Raw genomic sequence first — 20,259 nt, 5'->3', positions numbered from 1 at the left:
AGTTGCATTCAGCCGATTCAACCAACATTTGAGGGTCCGGGTTTTCATAACTGGGTGCCAGCATGATGCGTAACCCACGCGGTATGCGTCCCACTTCTAGATACCGTGACAGGGATCGATGCTCCCACCATTTGGAGGTCTCTACACGCATCGCTTTCTCCAGTTTTTTTAAAAGATCTTTCAAATCTGCATTTCCCGCCCTGGGAATCTCCTGAGAACATGATGGTTCTGAAACTAACACTGGCGAATCATCGAACATAGCTGATGCCGCTTCCTCGCGGCTTCTTGCAGCGCCGGCGGCCATATATATATATCTATACATAAATCAATAAATAAATAAAAGTACCTTGTATACAGGAGGAGGAAAGCATCAGAGGCTCACCTTATTTAAAAAGATTACGAAGGACTGCTTGTCCCACGGCTGTGTCCGTGTTGTCTGCAGCATCCAGACAGTAGCGTCTCGTAAAGGTGTGTCTGCTGGACCATGTTGCCGCTCTACAGATGGATTGAAGAGGTACTCCAGCAAATAGCACCGTAGAAGAAGAAACCTTCCTGGTGGAATGCGCTTTAACGTTTGAAGCAAGCGGTTTTCCTGCTTGTTGATGGCAAAAGGCAATAGTAGAAGATATCCAGCGTGCTATAGATTGTTTGGTGACCGGATGACCTTGTCGCATCCGTCCGTAGGCTACAAAGAGTTGGTCACTCTTACGAATAGTAGCTGTTTTCTGAAGATAACATTTGAGACATCTTTTGACATCCAAAGAATGCAGAGTTTTTTCCGCAGTAGTTTGAGGATTTGGAAAAAATGTTTTTAAAACAACCGGCTCATTAAGGTGGAAATCAGATGGCACCTTAGGGATAAAGGCTGGATTGGTGCGTAGCAGGACAGAGTCTTTAGTAAATTGAAGAAAAGGTGGTTTAATGGTAAATGCTTGCAAGTCACTGACCCGGCGGGAGGATGTAAGAGCCAGGAGGAGAGAAGTCTTCCAAGTGACATATTTGAGACTGACCTTGTGGATTGGCTCAAATGGCGATTTCATGAGCTGCGCCAATACAATGTTTAGATGGCAAGGTGGAGGAGGCCGACGTATCGGAGGAAACATCCGAAAAAGCCCTTTGAAAAATTGCTGAATTACTCTTGACGAGTAAAGTGAGTTAGAGCCATCTTGTCGGAATCGTGAGATTGCCGCTAGGAAAACTTTAAGGGTAGAGTATGAGAGGCCTGATTTCGCTAGGTGCAAAAAGAAAGGCAAAAGTTGTTCTGGCTTGGAATGTATAGGATGTATTTTTGCATCATTGCACCATAAACAAAATCTTTTCCATTTGAGTTTATATGTTTTTACTGTTGAAGGTGCTCTAGCTTTTGCCAAGACTTCTCTGCAATCCAAAGGGATGTCTAAATTCACAAATTCATAGTGCTCAGGTTCCAAGCCGCTAAACATAGATATGCAGGATCGGGATGACAAATTTGACCGTGTTCCATGGTCAAAAGATTTGGAAGAGGACGAAGCATGATCGGTTCGCACTGAGACAGGAGCTGCAGTTCCGTGAACCAGATCTGTCAAGGCCATCGGGGGGCTATAAGGATGATGTGACAGGGTTCTTTCCTCATTTTCCGTAGAACCTTCGGGACTAGGGGTATTGGTGGAAAGGCGAAAGCATATATTTTGGACCAGTTCATCAAAAAGGCATTCCCGCATGACTTTGGTTGGGGAAGCCAACTTGCGTAGAACTGGCATTTTCGGTTCAGATATGTTGCGAAAAGATCCAGATTTGGGGGACCCCATAGCTGAAAGATGTGATGCGGAGTGGGTTGGTGTAATTCCCATTCGTGATTGGTCGTGGACGATCTGCTTAGGGAATCTGCAAGATTGTTCGACGCTCCCGGAACATGGACTGCTGTGAGAACGATGTGATGTTGAATCGCCCAATCCCAAATTTTTTGAGCCTGAAGGGACAACAAAACGGACCTCGTGCCTCCTTGTTTGTTGATGTAGTGCATGCACGTTGTGTTGTCCGTACGGATCAACACCGTGCTTCCGTGAATGATGGTTCGGAAAGCTTTCAGAGCCAGAAAAATGGCCAGTAATTCTAAAAGGTTGATGTGGCTTGTCTTTTGCTGGACAGACCACTTGCCTTTCACAGTTAAGCCTTGTGAGTGGGCGCCCCAACCCTCGAGAGATGCGTCGGTGGTAAGGGTGAATTGTGGAGAGTCTGCCAGAAAAGGACGACCCGAGGAGACATTTCTTTCGTGAGTCCACCATAAAAGAGCTCTTTTTAGGCGATGAGTGACTCTTACTAGGTCGTTGAAAGTTCCTGAGACCTGAGCCCACTGCTTGTCCAATTCTTCCTGGACGGGTCTCATCTTCAGGCGGCAGTGAGGGACTAGAGGAATGCAAGAGGACAACATCCCGAGGAAAGATTTCAACTGTCGGACAGAAACGAACTCTTTTAGATGGATAGAAGTCGCTAGCTCGCGAAGACGTTGACGTCGTTCGTGCGACACAAAAGCTTTTCCTAGACTGGTATCCAGAATGGCTCCCAAGAACAGTCTTTTTTGAGCCGGGAGTAACTGAGATTTTTCTATGTTTAGTGTGAGGCCCAGAGATTGGAAGAGGGATCTGCATAACAGAGTTTGTTTGGACGCTAGTTCGAAAGACTTTGCCTTCAGTAGGCAGTTGTCTAAGTATGGGAAGATTTGTACTCCTTGTAGACGAAGGTAAGCTGCCACCGGTGCCAGGACTTTTGTGAACACTCGGGGAGCAGAACGAAGGAAGGCCGAAAGGCAGAACTTTGAATTGAAAATCCTTTCCGGCCACCCTGAATCTGAGGAATTTTCTGTGTCTCGGCAATATGGGGAGATGAAAATAAGCGTCCTGGAGATCTAGAGTTGTCATAAATTCTCCTTGGGATAGAAATGGGAGTACTTCTTGAAGGGACAACATACGAAAAGTTTGTGTCTTTATATACTTGTTTAAAGCACGTAGATCCAAAATGAGACGCCATTCTCCCGACTTTTTCTGTATGAGGAAGAACCTTGAATAGAACCCCCTGCCCTTCTGTAGCTTTGGCACCACTTCGATCGCGCCCTTTCTCAATAAAACTTTTAGCTGATTCAGAAGCTCTTTTAAGTGGGCAGGAGGGGGACCTCTTGGTGGAGTATTGGGAGGAATCTTTACAAATTCCAATGCGTGTCCCCTGCGTACAATATCTAGAACCCATTGATCGGTAGTAATTTGTGACCATTTGGAGTAGAAGTGGGAGATTCGACCTCCAAGTTTTGAAAAAACAGGAGGAACTCGCAACTGTGTGTAGAGTGAGTCATTGTTTCTTGGAGGAATGCTTTCCTCTATAAGAAGATTTTCCTCTGTATTGTCTGTAGGTGGAAGAATGTTGTTGCCTATAAGATTGCTGATTTTGAGAGGAATAGCGGGTCTGTCCTTGTCTGTATTGATTCGAATTTCCTCGAAAGGAAGAAGAGGAACCACGACCTCTTGCGCCTCGAAAAGGTTGCTTTTTGAATTGCAAGGATCCAAGGGCACGAGCCGTGTCAGTGTCCTTCTTAATTGCCTGAAGGGCATCATCTATATGCTGGCCAAAAAGTGATTCACCGTCGTAAGGCATGTCCAGTATCTTTGTACCTCCTGACGAAAAGACGTGGCCCGCAACCAGCTCTGACGCCGGAGGACCGCTGCACCAGCCAAAAGATGGAAGCCAGAAGAAGACACATCAATAGCGCAATCTATAATTTCTGAAGAAATTCTTTCTCCTTCTTGGAGAATTTTTAATGCCTCTGGTCTAGATGTTTCAGGAATAAGGTCAATTAGAGATGAAATGTCCGACCACATTTGGCGATCGTAGCGGCCCAGGATCGCTAAAGAATTTGCAGTCCGTACTGTAGCCGCCGCCATGGTGGAATTTTTTTTCCCTATACCATCCAGCTGTCGACCTTCTCGATCTGGTGGTGCCGACAAAGGAGGCGATGGGTTTCTGGATCGACGTTGGGCTGCCTGAGTAATAATGGAATCAGGCTTTGTTTGCGAAGTTAAACAAGCAGGAGAATTGGGAGGGGCCTTGTATTTTTTATCAATCCTAGGAAGGATAGCTGGAATGGAGTTAGGAGTTTGCATCAACTTAAGGCCCTCTTGCCAGATAAAATCTATAATTGGAATACAACGGACCTGCTTTTGAGGTTGATCCTTAAAATCATATAAGAAACAATCTTCCTCCCTGGTTGTCATCGGGAGGTGAAATCTCTTAGCTGCTCTTTCCATGAGCAAATGAAAACCACCAATGTCGACTGGTGGAGAATCCAAAGGAGCTGGATCAGCAGGAGATGGCGTTTGTATTTGATAGTTGTCCTAATCAGAAAGAAAGGAACCATCATCCAGCTCGCCGTCCTCTTTGTCAGCGCCATCATCCTGTTCCTCGACAATATCTTGTATGATTTGAGGAACCACAAGATGTTGATCTCTTGTCCCTGATGGAGGTGTGACTACTGTTTCCTTATTTAAAACAGGTTGTGGAGGTGTCTGCGGCGTTGGAGAAGTATGCACAGACCGTGGAAAACGGCGGTTGTAATCATCCAGCATATATTGTAGGTTGGAAATAAGACTTATCGGCAATTGTGCCATAGGAAGTTGTTGAACTGGCTGTGTGTCATAAGTTGAGTAATCATCTTCATCATCTGATTCCTGACATTTTATTAGAAGCTCTGAAGGTCTGCGAGCAGCCCGAAATCTATCATCTTTGTATTCCTCATTATCAGATGAAAAAAGCACTTCTGGAGGCTGCGTAGGAGTGGTAATTGGCATCAGGGTATCCAGAGACGAATGTCGTCGCTGAAACAGAGAGCTTGAAGCCCCTAGTGGTACCAATTCTTGAGATGGAGCCGTAGCCGTTGTTGGCGATGGTGAAATTCGCCATTGAGACACCGTCGACGACAAAGCCACCGTCGACGACAAAGCCACCGTCGACGACAAAGCCACCGTCGACGACAAAGCCACCGTCGACGACAAAGCCACCGTCGACGACGAAGCCACCGTCGACGACTGAGCCACCGTCGACGACGAAGCCACCGTCGACGATGTCTGCTTCTTTCTATGCTTGATTGCCGTCGACGACAAAGTTAAAGGTAGCGTAGACTAAATGGGTCTCACCTTAACTGAAACCAACGGTGAAGACGCCGACGATAGGATCATAGCTGGCTTCATAGACAAAGATGTTGACGTCGTCGATGTAGATGTGACGACGGCAGCTCTCGTCGACGGAGGAAGTTTTGAAGAGCTCGTCGACGAGAGAGGCAGTTTCTGAGGTAAAAACTGCGCAGATGGAGTCTTAGACGCCTGAGAATCAGATCTCGGGGGCGTCACGGATACAGATAGACTCCTGGGGGGGAGAATCACCCCTTTTGAAGTAGAAGGTTGAGTAGTGGTCTTATCTCCATGATGTTTTTTCACTACTTTAGGTCTAGGAGAAACCTTTTGAGAGTCACTTGATCTCTTCAAAGAGGGAGCAGTTTGGATTGAAGACACACTCTCCACATCAGAAAGAGGATTCTCTGAAGTCTTCAACTTCTGTAGCCACAGAAGGAGACGCCCTTCTCTATCCTTTAAAGTTTTTTGTGAGAAGGTTCTACAAATTTTACAGTCTTTTACCTGATGTTCAGGATATAAGCAATAAATACATTTCTTGTGAGGATCTTCAGAATGAAGCCTCAGTTTAGCACAACTTCCACAAGGTCTGAAGAGGGATTTCTTGGATGTAGACATCATAGAGGTAATCTTCTGAGGAGATAGGAGAAGAAAAACTGAGCAAGCTCAGGGAGACTCCCTTCACACAACGTGCGGTAGAAAATCTGAGAGCCTCAGCCTCTGGGGAGGGGGTTCTAGAGGGTGCGGACCAATGCTCCCTCTAATTTCTTTCCTCTGTGTGTGGCAGTGGAGGGTCTCTGTGCGCTGCAACCATGGCTATGTGCGCCAGGAACCACACCGCGCGTGTGATCGGCGCAAAATGTCACTCAGAACGTTTACTTTAATAAGTGAAAAGATGGTGCATTTTCACACATACAGTGCCACAATAAGTGTCTTAAGCAGAGTCTACCAAGAAATCTGCCACGGGAGGCAACATCTAACTAGCTGTAAAAAAGCAACACGCAAACACTGGTACATGGTAGGAGTACCTGTGTGCGACATCTTGCAGGTATTGGAGTGCTTTAAATAAACACCGTCTTTACATTACATATTCAGGCACAGGGAGATTAAGTGATTTGCCCACAATCACAGGATGTAGGCGCGACCTCGAGGCTCGAACTCTGGCCTCTGTCCCCAAAGTTGCTGCCTGAAATAGTCCCCGCACCGCGCTTTACTAACAAAAAGAGTAGAGCCAGTTTCAAAATACAGCGTGTACTTTCTGAAAGTACACGCTGTGTTTTTAAACTGGCTCTACCCTTATCAAAGTCCAACACTTTCCCCTATGTGGTAAAGTTAGGAATGGGAATAGTAATGTTGAATCCTCCAAAGTTCAACACTTTCCACAATTCAGTTCAGGGTGGAGTGGGAATAGTCAATCTGCCCCCCCTCAAAGTCCATCACTTTCCTCAATTTTGACTGCCCAAAGATCAACACTTTTCCTAATTTGGGTACATTTGGAGTGGAAATGCTAAATCTGGCACCCCAAACCCCAATGTGGTTAAACTTGGAGTTGAAATAGTAAATTGTAACACTCCGAAATTCAATACTTTCCAAAATGCGGTTAGTCAGAGGCTGGAGTAATGCATATGATGCTGTGAGCTGCTTTGCTGGGGGCCCACGAAGGACTACATCACCCAGCATGCTGTGCCCTGAAGGAAAGGAGGGACTTGCCATCAGCCATCTCTTGCTGCAGTGCTTTAAAAGCGCTTAGAGTACTCTTGCGGCGTGGTACTCTGAACTGCTTTGCTGGGGTCCCGGGCAGGACTACATTACCCAGCCTGCTGTCCCCGAAAGCAAGAAGGAGCTTGCCACAGCTGCTTTCCAATGCTGCACGTTAAAAGCGCTTAGAGGAATCCCATGGTGCAGGCATTGCAAACTGTTGTTTCAGCCAAAATTATTGTATTTTCAGATATTTTTAAAGCTGGTATTTGTGGGATAGTTCCTGCTTAGTTCAATGACTTCTGGCTAATATTGCTAGGTTGATGTCAGAGAGCACTTACTGCGTTGGCTACTTTTTCCCTTGTGTGAAGACAATTCATTGTTTATAATGATATGGTTTCCTACGATATTATCACTACTGTTGTCTAATAACTGAACATGTAAACATGGTGTGCCCTGTCAGATCATGTAAGCTCTATATAACCGAACAGTGGCATTGCTGTATGAGTTGTTTATCTCATGTTTGTATTACATTTGATTTTACAGCCAGGGTCCTTCAAAGTTGAAAGTTATTCATAACACATGACTGAGAATCTACAGAGAAGAGAGAGGATGAAAAAATAAAGCAAATAAAGATGCTAAATACATTTTGGAAAATGTGTAATGCAGAATTGCATAAACAGATTGTTTTACTGCCCCAAATACATATAGCTCTTTAGTCGACGGTTTTTATGGAAATTGTGTTGAAAAGTTCACTCTAAAGTCCACTATTTTGGTACCATTTTGTCAAATATTCTTTGTCATGGGTGAGGCCAAACACCTCTGTAAGCCCCTCAATTTAGGGACAGTTCCGTGGACATCTAAGCCTACTTAGAGTAACCAAAGAGAGGAAACACGTAAGAGATTTGTTTTTTGGTAATTTTATATAGCGTGAACTCGACCTGAAGGTGTCGGAGCACTTTACATGAGCACCAGTTGCAATGCAGACGGATACATTATTTTTTGTTAGGCACAGGGAGATTAAGTGATTTGCCCAGAATCACAGGCTGTTGAGCGTCCCTGCTGAGGCTCGAATCCAGTTCCCTAGATTGAGGTCGACGGTGGGGCAGACTATGAGGTTCAGTAGTATTGGTGCCTGAACAAGAGTTATACCTGTTTTTGATAGATGTGTGTGTGTAAATTAAAGTACTTTAATTTTCCGCTCCAGTTCTATGTTGCTCCCACTGGCTCTACTCTTTTGTTAGTAAAGCGCCCGTGAAGGGGCTCCGATTACCATCAATACTTAAACAAGAAGCCACAATCGTCCCCGCACCGCGCTTTACTAACAAAAGAGTAGAGCCAGTTTAAAAACACAGCGTGTACTTTGGTACACGCTGTGATTTTAAACCGACTCTACTGTTTTGTTAGTAAAGCGCGGGGACGATTGTGGCCTTTTGTTTAAGTATTGATGGTAATCAGAGCCCCTTCACAGGCTGTGATTACCATCAATACATAAACAAAAGGCCACAATCAGCCCCGCGCTCTGCAGCCACACGTCCCCCCCCAAGCCGCGACTAGCGTCCCAAGCCGCCACAAGCCGCCCCCCCCCCCAAGCCGCCAGAAGCTCTCAAGCCCCAACAAGCCCCCAAGCCCCTTTACCTGCACTCTCCACGTCTCCTCGCCGGCACCGCAGAAAAAAGTGCCTGGTTTTCGCGCCGCTCGCTTCTTAAAGCGGCGGCGCGGCCAGCGCCTCTCCGCCGGGACGTCCTGGAATCGTTGTGCGCGATCCACATCCGGGAGTGCGCGGTGCCTTCGGGGAAGGTGCGCGCGTGCGCCTTAAAGGGAACGTAGGTGCGGACACCTGATTGGCTGGATTTGGACTAAAACATAACGACAGTAATATGTTATAGAGGTGACAAGTTGTCTATCCATGAAAACTCTATGGTTTTACTTTCTTTTAGGCCTAATAGGCTTATGTTATTACTACATTGCTATGTTATGTACCGTGGGACTCCCACTTCGACGACGGGGAATATTCAAGCATGTGAATCTATGAAAGACACCCCAATACTGGAGAATAGATAAATACGGCGCATTCCTACCCTTTAAACCCCTTAAATGAGGCCCCAAGTCTGGTGAATTAGAATGGTTTACATGAGCTATCTGGGGCAAGGAGTATCCATTAGATATAGGATTTATCTGTTCTCAATCGGTAAGGAAAGATTGAGTTTTGGATTTTAAATGAAATTGTCTCTATAAAGTTGTTTTTTTTATTCGGAGTCTTCTAGAAGGGAAATCCCTTTCCTTGATAACAAACTGCAGGAGGTTTCATAAGGCATGACCTAGACATTGTGTTATGTTGACCAGCATTTGTATAGCACATGTCTACCATTTATAGTGCCTTTGGAGGATGAACGCCATTAAGGATCCAGGCTTCTCGATGAGTTGAGTCCAGGTTGTCTCTAATTCATGTATTTAGAAAGACAGAAATTGCCAATTTTAGGCATTTTGTAACAATGGCTTGCACTCAGTAATTGAATAAATGGGTAAAGTACGATCCTGTCAGAGCTTTGCAGCGGATTATGTGAAGGTGTGTACAAAAAGACCTGTGGATGAATTTGTTTTTCAGGGTTACACAAGGGTTCACTGCTCAGCATGGAAAGGCTGTCTTGTGTGTGGTGTGGCTGCTTCCCATCAGGATTCTTTATTCATTTATTTACTGGTGTTTTTATAATTTCAGCAGTAACGGCCCGTACAAAATGTTATTTCACATGTGAACACCCACCGTAAAGCCCATGGCACGCCTCCCTATCGCAGAGTGAGGCAACGCAGCAACTTTTGCTGCATTGCCTCAGTCCACATCTACAAGGCCATGAAAAGCCACACAGGGTAGCTTTACAAGGCCTTGAAAATATGGCCCTTCAGTGTGTGCTGCTGGACCGTCACTAAGGGGCTCATTTACATGCCCTGTGAGCCAACTGAACGTCACTTTTTGTGACATTGTGCCACCTGAACGTCACTTTTTGTGATGTTTTGGTGGCGCACAGGGCTAAGCAATGTCCACAAGGCCACCTAAGACCACCCTGCGCGGCTTTTTAATGGCCTTGTAGATATAGACTGAGGCAACGCAGCGCAAGTCGCTAGGTTGCTTCACCCAGCGATAGGGAGGCATACCATGGGCGTTCCGGTTAGTGTTCCCACGTAACACCCATGGCATTTGACACATTCTCAGATTGATGAGATTTTGTAAACCTGGGAATGCGTCAAAGGCCTACTCCTTCCCAGGAGCGGCATAGAGGAGGCGCAACGAGGAGAAATCACATTATTCCTCCACGGTTTCTCCTCTTTCAATGTGTGCTGCTTTCTGCAGCACACATAGAATGAGGAACTAACCTCCTGCACATAAACAATCACCCCTAAAATGCAGACCCCCTTGCACCATGGTGTAATGGTGCCTGCGTTGGCTCATAGCCGCCATTTGTGTGCCAGCGCAGGGGGAAAGGACAGGAATGCGCCATATCTGATAGGTACGGCGCACTCCTGCCCTTTTCTTTAGATGTATGGCAGCGCAGTAGGAAAGCTTGCGCCACTGCCCCAATTCAAAAGATTGTAAAGGAGGCCCTAAAAGTGACGTTCCAGCAGTGCAGGAGCCTTGTAAATTAGGTCCTGAAAGAACCAAACAATTGTAGCAATTCTAGAGCTTACTCACAACGCACCTGAAATTGTACTTTGATGAGGTATTCAAATCCGGCATATCTTATTTTTGAACCTTACCTTCCGGTTATAAAATTGGTTAATAAAGCATGTGCTTCCATCTGAAAATTCCTGGCTGGTTTAGTTGGGCTGTATTAAGAAATCGAACCAAAAAACATAAGGAAACTAATATTTGAAAAATCAATTTTATTCAAAAAATATATTTTTTCAAGCAGTTCCATTACACTGTCGTTTTTCCAGAAATCGTACAGTACTTGCAAGTTTCACAGGTTGTTTTTTCACAGTATGCGCAGTACCGGACAGGTGAGGTCTTATTGCTTCAGTGCCAAGAGTGAGTGCTGGAAGCAGTGCAGGCCAGAGCCCTCACTCACCCTCAGTCCCTCTAGCAGAGACGGTGCCTCCCCATACGGGTCCTGCTGTGAGTCTCGACAGGGCACCTCCCTTCACAGTATTTCAGGATTAACACAATATATTCAAGGGGTCACTGTTTCTGACCCTATCAACAGTCCAGTGCCACGTCTATGTACAGTGTGCAAACATCAATAATACATTGTAGGCTTCAATTCAGCTTTGCTCAAGGGAAGGCTCAAAGGTAGACTCAAGGGGCCCAGGCTCTCTGCATGAAGGGGCTGCTATGCTTGCCTTACTCTCTCTTTCATTGGTTTTGCACGGGGGTTGCGGGGTTAATTGGGAATCTAACATAAGATCTTATAATAGATGTGTAGCATGTTTTTTCCTTGGCGCCTATGCTGCCCTAAGGTCAGGGTCGCTGGAATCAGATGGCAGGAAAGGGCCAAATTATGCGGCAGGTTTGAATCAATTATGCAGTCAGAAAAGGTAAATTATGCGGCATAATGTGACACATTTTGTAACAGTATTAGTTCATTTTTAAACTTGGTAACTGTCTGGGCATTGGTTGCACCCCAATAGTACCAATTCAACGCCCAAATATAGCAATAAGCAACAGAAAGTTGAGCACTCCAGCTTTGCAAGAAAGGGCCTTCCACCATGTGGCAACACGTGTCGCTGCTTTTTTTTGTAACCTTTGAACCGTTTGAGCTTTTGACTGTTAAAATCTGCAGATGATGGATTATATGGCAAATGTATAGCTATGAGATGATCGCCGTGGCCCCACAATCGTTTAATTCCAGTGGCCCTGCCGAAGGTATTCTGAAAAGCTGTACAGGGTTAGCAGAAAGGATAAAGTGAGGCTGCTTGGTTCTTGTGGGACAATGGAAGGGATGCACTGCAGTGTGGGAACAGTGTGGGAACAGCACGGAGCCCAGGGATGGGGAGTCATGAGGAGGCCAGTCATGGCCTCGGCACTGCGAGCTCAAGAACAGCGCATAGCGCCCAAGCTACAAGTTTTCAAACGAATGTGAAATGCAGAAGAGTAATTTTAAATGACAAGAGAAGTGCTGTGCAGGAAAAGAAGACATTCCTTGGAAGAACAGTGCCTCTAAAAGTCAGGTAGGCCCGAGGCACATTTGGTGGCTACTGTCCGGCCAGGAATGTTCCAATGTGTCCTTTCGGCTAGTCCCGCTATGAGCCCAGACTCAGTAGGAGTTGACACAGGGTAGCAAGCCAATGGCATCCAAGCGCGCAATAAACTGGGAACTACTGGAGAAGAGGAGCTGGACGGAGACAACTGGAGATCTTTATACTTTCACCCAAACCATTATGAACATTTCCCACAGTGTCCCTTAGCTCTGCCTTCTTCACCCTAACGGATTGCGAAACGTCCTTACAATGTCTACATGTTTATCAAAAAGTGCTCTGCATGGAGGGCTTTTCAAGTAATTAATGAGCAGCAGAACTGCAATCCCCACAATGCACTGGGATGTATTAAAGTCTCTGAAGGTAGGAGTGCTGGTGGTTAGTTGCAGAGGCTTTACATTCGGACACAAGGGGGACTCACTGGCGCCAGCGGTGTCACCTTCCCTCACTGCTGACCTCAGCACCTCTCAGGGAGGAGATGGGCTGGGTATCAAGACCGGACGCTATAAATAGAGCCGCGTCTTATTCTGCAGCTTGGCTATTACTGGGCTGTATAAATAGCCGTGTTTATAGCAGCTGTCATGTTCATTGCAGCCAGCATCGGCCGGGTCCTTGGTCTGGAAGAACCTGGAAGTCTTAAAGGGGCTACTTTTCAGCGCCAGCCCAAGCCTGGGGGATGTTTAAAGGGAGGAAGAGCATCCCACCTCATGTTCCCCATAGCACCACCTCATCACTGTGAAGATCTGTCAGTCTTATAGCGGCTACCTCACACCCATTCATCAAAGCCCAACTGTAAGGTGACTGTCCCCATCCCCTACAGCACCATCTCACGGCTGTGAAGGTCGGACGGAGTCTCCCTTACCCAACCCCATTGTCCACAATACCCACATCACCTGCCCTGGGCCAATTTAGTCTGTTACAACTTACTTACAGTACTCACCTCGGGTCTGAGAAAGAGGTCTGTCAGAGTCTGAAAGAGGCAACTCATATCCGCACCCACTAGGATGCCCTCCTCAAGCTAAGTCTGTGAAGGATTGATAAAAAACTTCATCCAACTTCATCTCCCCTACAGCACCAAAAGTGTCTTTTTATAGGGAGTGGCTTCATATCCATCCCACCTAACACATACTACGCCTCACAAGCGAAAGGATGAAATCTCTGCTGAAAGATCACCGATAAAAACACAAACTTGATGGGTGGAATACTGACTACGTTTTCATCCATTAGCCACCGCTCGGGCAGCATTTCCGCCCGTTTGTCCCACTACACCACTTCGGACAGGGATCTCCTTGAGCAAGCAGCCTTGACCATGCTCCTAGGACAGACCAGCTCTAACTCCCAGGCCAAGACCCCTGTAAAAGAGGTTTATAGATATAAAATAAACCAGAGACAATTAATTTCGAAATAATTGTTCCAATGTAGCTAGACCTGTCATTATTGGAGGGTAAGCGAGAAATTATCAATTAGACTTCTCTATCTGTTTAGTCTTGTCCAAACAACATTGTGCAACTCTCCTGACATGAGAGTAGAGAGCGTTTGGCTGGATTAGACCGATTATTGAAGACGACAGCAAGTGTTATAGTTTGACTGATATGGAAATCTGAAACTTTTTAGGAAGAAATGAAGGGTGTGTTTTCATGACTACCCTGTTAGAATATAAAACTGTTGAACAACTGAGAGAGCCTGTAATTCGCTAGCCCTATGAGCTAAGGCAATGGCAACTAAAAAGCCCATGTCCCAAGATAAATGAGGCAATTAAGCCTTGTGAATGGGTTCAAACGGAGGACCTATTAGTTTAGAAGGAACGAGATTTGACTCCCTTGGAGGTGAAGGTCTTCTTATTGGAGAGTAAACTTCCTTTAAACCCTCAAGAATGTCTTTCACTATAGGAAGGTTGTAAAGGAAACTTGTGTTGGAGTCTTCGTGTGTACCGTATGCCATCGCTGCTGCTAGATGTACTTTAAAGAAGCAAATTAGCTTTGGCCAAACAGATGTATTGCAAAATCGTTTCTTAATGGTTTCACGATTATTGGGTCAGCACCTTAACATTCACACCAAATGGACAATCTCTTCCATTTAAAACTTTGCAATTTCCTTGTTCATTGTTCTTTGGCTACTCTTATGGTATCCATGCATTTAGGAAGAATTTTCATGTGTCTCTGCTGTCTACCCTCAGGAGTCATACTGCCAAATTCAGCGATGTCAGGTGGCATACGTGGCCTTTAGCAGGGGCGTTTTGAACTGTAGTTTCATGTGCGGAACTAGAAACAGATGCAGAAGGTTTGTGAACTACTATTGCCTCAGCCACCTGAGTGAGATTAGAATCAGTGTTCAGACCTCCTTAACTTCAGAATCATGGCAGAAATTAGAGGTATGGGAGGAAAAGCCTATATTGATGTTTCTGACTGGTTCATCAAAAAGGCATTGCCCAGCGATCTTGGTTCCCACCTTTTGGAGGTAAAACATTTGAATTTTGCATTCAGAGTTGTTGCACTTAAGTATATCTTTGAAAACCCCAAGACAGAACAGATGTCTTGCAAGACTCCGTCTTTTCTGACCCTTCTCTGATTTTCACTGAAATACCTTCTGAGAAAATCTGTCCTTTAGTTCTGTTTTCCTGGCATACGTACTTTCTTTATTGAAAGATTACTAGCTAGCAATCATAACCAGATTTCTGAGCTTCTAACAATAGCGATCTCAATCTGGTGCCCCTTTTTAGTTCAGATATTGCATCTTGGGGATTGTACGTCTGCACCTACATCTGACCCGCTGTCCGGAATGCCTTGACAACTAGGTAGACTGCTCTCAGCTCCAAGAAACTAATGCGGTATAATGCTTTTTTCGGGGACCATAGGCCCTAAACAGAAGATGCCCTAGGTGAATACCCAATCCCAGCTGTAAAGTATTTGTCCAAATATTCTGGGTGGGTGCACATTGGTAAAACAGAACTCCTTGCATCAGATTGCTCTTCTTGCACCACCAGCCCAGAGACTCTATTGTGAACTGTGACAAACCGAGTTGTTCTACTTCTGGGTGCTCTGATCCTCAAAACATTGCTGAAGACGTCTTGTGAGAAGTGAAGTCTTGCAATGCAACAAAGGCAATATATGATGCCATTAAGCCCAGAAGGGGAGATATCTGACGGGCTCCTCGAGAAGATGACATTTTTCCAGAATGGAAGATACTCGGTCTGCCAAAGGACACACTTTTCCTTGCCTTGTGTTTAACGTCGCTCCTAAGTAGTTCAGGGTTGCAACTGGAAATAAGGTTTACTTTTGGGAATTGGCGTTGCGGCCTAGTTGATGAAGCAGGGAGACTGTAGATTGTAGGTCTTCTCTTAGTTTGTTAGCATTGCTGCCTTTTAGTGGCCAACCATCCAGATATGGATAGACATATTTTTAGGGGCGCTGTAGAGAAAGTGTGAGGAGTGGACTTCAGATCGAATGTGAGAACGGGATACTGGAATGTCCACGTGAAAAACAAATAAACTTTCTGTACATTTTCACAATTGGAATGTGTAAATATGAACCCCGAAGGTTGATTGGGCATATGCAGTCCCTCGTTCCCAAATGCCAGTACATTTCATGTATAGCTAGCATTCAGGATTTCTCCCACCTGATGCATTTTTTGGTTAGTCATAAGACTTTTGAGGCCTGCAATGCTTTTTGGACCTCTCATTTTGATCACAAAGTATCTTGAATAGACACCTTTACCACATCGGTGACATGGGCAGGGCTCCATTACATTTCAGTCCAACAATACAGATGTTTCTTTGTGAAACTCTCAAAGCTGGTGTAGATGCCAGTGGTATATGTGTTTTTTTATCCCGAATCGAATAGCCTTCCTGCACAATTGTTATGACTGCTTGTTGCTTGTTATGCTTTGCCATGCTTTTAGGTGATGTGAAATGCAACCCCCATTGGAGCTAGGTACAGGGGAGAAGAATGGACAAGTATTACCTAATATTAGATGACAGCCTTCAGGAGAAACCGGAGAGCTTGTGGTTGCATGGCTTTGACTTGACTGTTTGCTTCTGGTGATAGCAGTACCTCTGTGAAGGTTGGTGGTGGAGTTAATGGGGGGTAGGGTAAGGCTAACCAGGGGATTGAATCCTCTTCTGTTGATAATGCTTGCGGTCTTTGTGAGTTATTGTGCCTTATAGAAATGCTTCTTCTGTAGCCCAACTGCTTTTAAAGTCTCCACTTCATTTTCATGCAATCTCCTCTTCTGTGTGCTGGCCAAATTGGAAGGAACCAGTACGTGGAAGACTAAGGGCCTTATTTAGAGTTTGGTGGGCGGGATACTCTGTCGAAACGTGACAGATATTCCTTCTGCCATATGACAAGTGCCACAGGCTACAGTGGACTTGTAATACAACGGACGGGACATCCACCACGTTTGCGATGGGGTGTTCTGTTAACCTAACTCTAAATAAGGCCTCAATTATCTTCAACTGTACATCAAGTTTCAGGGATGTGACACGCAAACAAGACAAATTCCTTAGAGTGATTCCATGATAGTACTCCGATACTGCCAAGTAGTTTGCATCTGTGGACACACTGATGGTCTAATTTGAAATCAGGAGAACCTTCACAACGACGTTCTTAAAGTGTTGTCATCCCTCTATGCAGGCCTTCAGTTAAGACTTGTAGGGACTCTGAGAGTACCTGATTATTTCTCCAGAGCAGGCCTGCGGTGCTCGAAACCTTAAGAGGTTTTGCAGTGGTACCGCAGACCTTTCGTCTTGCAGAATCCCACCTCTTAATCTCCCTTTTGTGGGTAGCCGATGCTTTTGGGGCTTAAGAATGGCACTAATTGACTGCAGATACATTTACTGAGCTTGTCCTGGAACTGAAATATAGAAGGAGTGGGTCTTGGTCAGGGGCTCTGTACTTCTTCAGGAGGGGAGGTGTTGCTGCCTTAGACATTACAAATATTTCCTCTGCTTTCTCCAAAATATCAGGTACAGGCAAGAGTAACTGTCTAGGTGTCAAGCAGGGTTGTATGGTCTCCATGGTTACTGAGCCAACCGTATGAGTAGTCAAGAGGAACATCCTGCTTTGCAGCTCATCTAGCCAGGTTAACTTAGAATGTAGTGATGTCACCCACAGTCAGTGATTCAGCAGACTAAGTGTGCATGTAAGATATGGATGTTAAGTACCTGGATTCCATCTAAACAATCTTGAAAGAAGGGATCTCTGTCTCTACTGTGCTTCCGGGGAGCTTGGTAATCCTGCAGAGGAGGAAGTGAATGTGTTGGGTGAGATGACTTCCTTGGAGGAGATCTTTTCCTGAAAGAAGACTAGACATTGGTCTGGAGACATCTTCTTCTAGGTTACAGGTAAAGAGAAACTGTCAGGCCTCAGAGGAGTTTGAACTGGGTCGTCTGGTGGAATCCTGAAAGACAAGGGCACACCATATGGTGGACTTACTCACGTTTGAGTCTTTACCTTGGAGAAGGGACTTGTGCTATGGAGGTTGCAGAAGACAAAGAAACTCATAGCACTGAATTTAATGGGCATATTGTAGGTATTAAAGGGCTATGCTGTTATGTTTACCGCTGCTAGGCTGTGATGATGAATACTGTTGATGATCCCAGTGATCATATCCATTCTACTCTACAGAAGATAAAGGATCATAAACTGACACTAGTGGACATGCACCTTTTAGATTTTATTTTTACTCTAGAACAGTCATACATTTTGAATCAGCTGGTTCAGATGTGGTGACCAAGACGACATCTGAGGTCACATTTGGTGGTATGCCTTTGAAGCTGAGCATAACCATTTTGTATACTACTGAGATACCACTTATTTTTTTATCTCTTGCTTCTGTGGAAGATGGCTGTTTTTCCCCAGCTGGATGTTAAGGAGAAGAAGTAAATCATTGCTTTTGGGGCGAAGGCAGCATTATAAATGTTGGGGAATGCTGACTGTTTTCCTTTATTCAGGTAAATTCACCTTTTGAAAGAAAGGTTTTTGCCACCAATCTTGCTGTTTCTACCAGGGAATTTGAAGAACCCACAGATTTACATGCAGGCTAGCACGCCCCTAGATTTGGTGACTCAAAAGCTCTTTCTTTCCAGGCTCCCTCAGTTAAGCATCTCTGCTTCTCTTTTCACATCAAGAGACCTCACTGTCAGTGTGGGATACGAAAAGTGAGTTGCCTGAGGAACAGTAATCAAAATTGATTGTTGGCGAGCATAAGGCTTCAGAGACTACCTTGAGTGTCTGTCATGAAAGTACTTTGACTAATATGTAAGCAAAATGTCTTCCACCCTTTTAGCAGTACCAATAATATAACGAAGATCAACACAGCCTTCCCTCAGTCCCTAGCTGCTTCTCTGTGGCCCCAAGACAGTTAAGGGGGCCTTATGCTGGATGGCTTCTAAGACAGATGGCTCATAATTCACCTAATAGGCAGAAAAACAGCCAAACATCTTTGATCCTAATGTACCCATGCAAGACTTTATCAAACCAGAGTAACTGAGGAAAAGGTAAAAGGTGGTTTCCGCTTTCATACCGCAGACACAAATGGGAAGTCTGATGAAGGACCACTTCGCTTGAAAAGAGAATCTGACTCCAGAATCCTATATCTCCTATCTTACCTTTACTGACTTGTCCACAAGAATTGCAAGCCTGAAATATTTCCAATGAAGAGTTCATACAATAATCTTTGGCCTTCATGATCTTAATATTAAAGATGTTTCTTGTCGCAGAACACATGTAAGAATTAAGAGATTACTAGCTGCTCACATTGCCATATGTGAAAATGTGGTGAATCCCTCAGCGTGGGCGACATCTTTGAAGGAGCTAATCTAAGGCAATCCACAGGATATCCAAGGAATATTCTAGGTGTTTACTACATTTCCTTGGAAGAGAAGCATATCCACAAGGGCTGGAGAAGGTCTTGATATTGAAGATTTTCAAAGAATGCACCTTTTATTCAAGCACGACTGCCTGGAAAATTAGTTGTGCCTTGTCCCTGGTGTTTTGGCCTGGAATTCCAAGATGGTTCATCTGGAGCATCCAGAATTTGCGGTATTAGATTCTTGATATTTTGCTAATTGTTTGTGCTTGCAGGAGCCACAGCCGCCTTTCTTGGGAGCCTCAACCTCAAAACATTGCTTGCCATTGCCTTACTATTTGAGAGACTAAACTGTTAGCCTAAATGTCAAGATCTGAAGAAAGATCTTGAAACCAGAAATGTCTAACATGCTGAAGGTACGCATAATATAAGTCCTTTGATGTTGCAGTGTTAGTGATATAACAGTGACACCTTATCTCTTATATGCCCACACAGATGCTTAGGAGGAGTGAGTTCCACCTTCCCCTTTTTGCTAAACTTACACCCTAAATTTTCTTAAGGAGATCTGCAGCACCCCAAAAGAACACCCAGTTTGATGTGTAGCCAAATAAGTTGCCTTCCCTTAACAATATTTTTGGACAGACTGGACGGTCTTTCAGCATGTGACTGTAAGAAAGACAGAACACATCGACAAGGAGGTCATCCTTTCTGGACACTTTTCCACTGAGGTGGGGAAATGCATCATATATATAAAAAAGCTGTCAAAGCAAAGGGCCCTGGAAACTGAAAAGTGAGGAGCCCCAATCAGAGAGAAACTAGTCTTGGGTTGCTGGTGTTCCAACTCAGGGACGACCTGGACTGGCAGTTCGGCTGGACTGTTGCTACTGGAGCAGGTTAAAGACTGATTTGCATATGGCTGGGTCCAAACTGAGGTGGCATAGTGGGCAAATGAACAATGTGTTGGAATGTGTTATGTGACATCCAGAGTGGCCAAGGGTATGCCTAGACGTCTGTCCCTTGCTCACTGTGACACTGGAACCAAGCTGCACATGAATGACGAGTCCCAATCAGTGCAAAACTATCTGTTCCTATTAATACAGCGTCAAGACTGATTTGCCTTATGGCTGGGTCCAAACTGAGGTGGCATAGTGCGCAAAAGATCGGTGTGTTGGAATGCTACCCGGAGCAATTGTTATTAGAATTCCTCCCATAATTTTCTGTGTGTTTTATGCCATGATCAAATAAAGAACAAATATTTTAGATTTTGACTAGATTACACTGTGTTACTGTTTCACAGCCAGCTGTCTTAAAATACTGAAGATTTATATTCCTGTATCTGGAGTCCGTTAACACAACTCCCCCCCCCCCCCCCCCCCCCCCCGCCCCCACCAAAAAAATTACTTTCCACTTG

This window comes from Triturus cristatus, chromosome 1_2, assembly GCF_964204655.1.
Source record: "Triturus cristatus chromosome 1_2, aTriCri1.1, whole genome shotgun sequence".
Classification (NCBI taxonomy): domain Eukaryota; kingdom Metazoa; phylum Chordata; class Amphibia; order Caudata; family Salamandridae; genus Triturus; species Triturus cristatus.
This window is presented reverse-complemented; position numbering follows the sequence as displayed.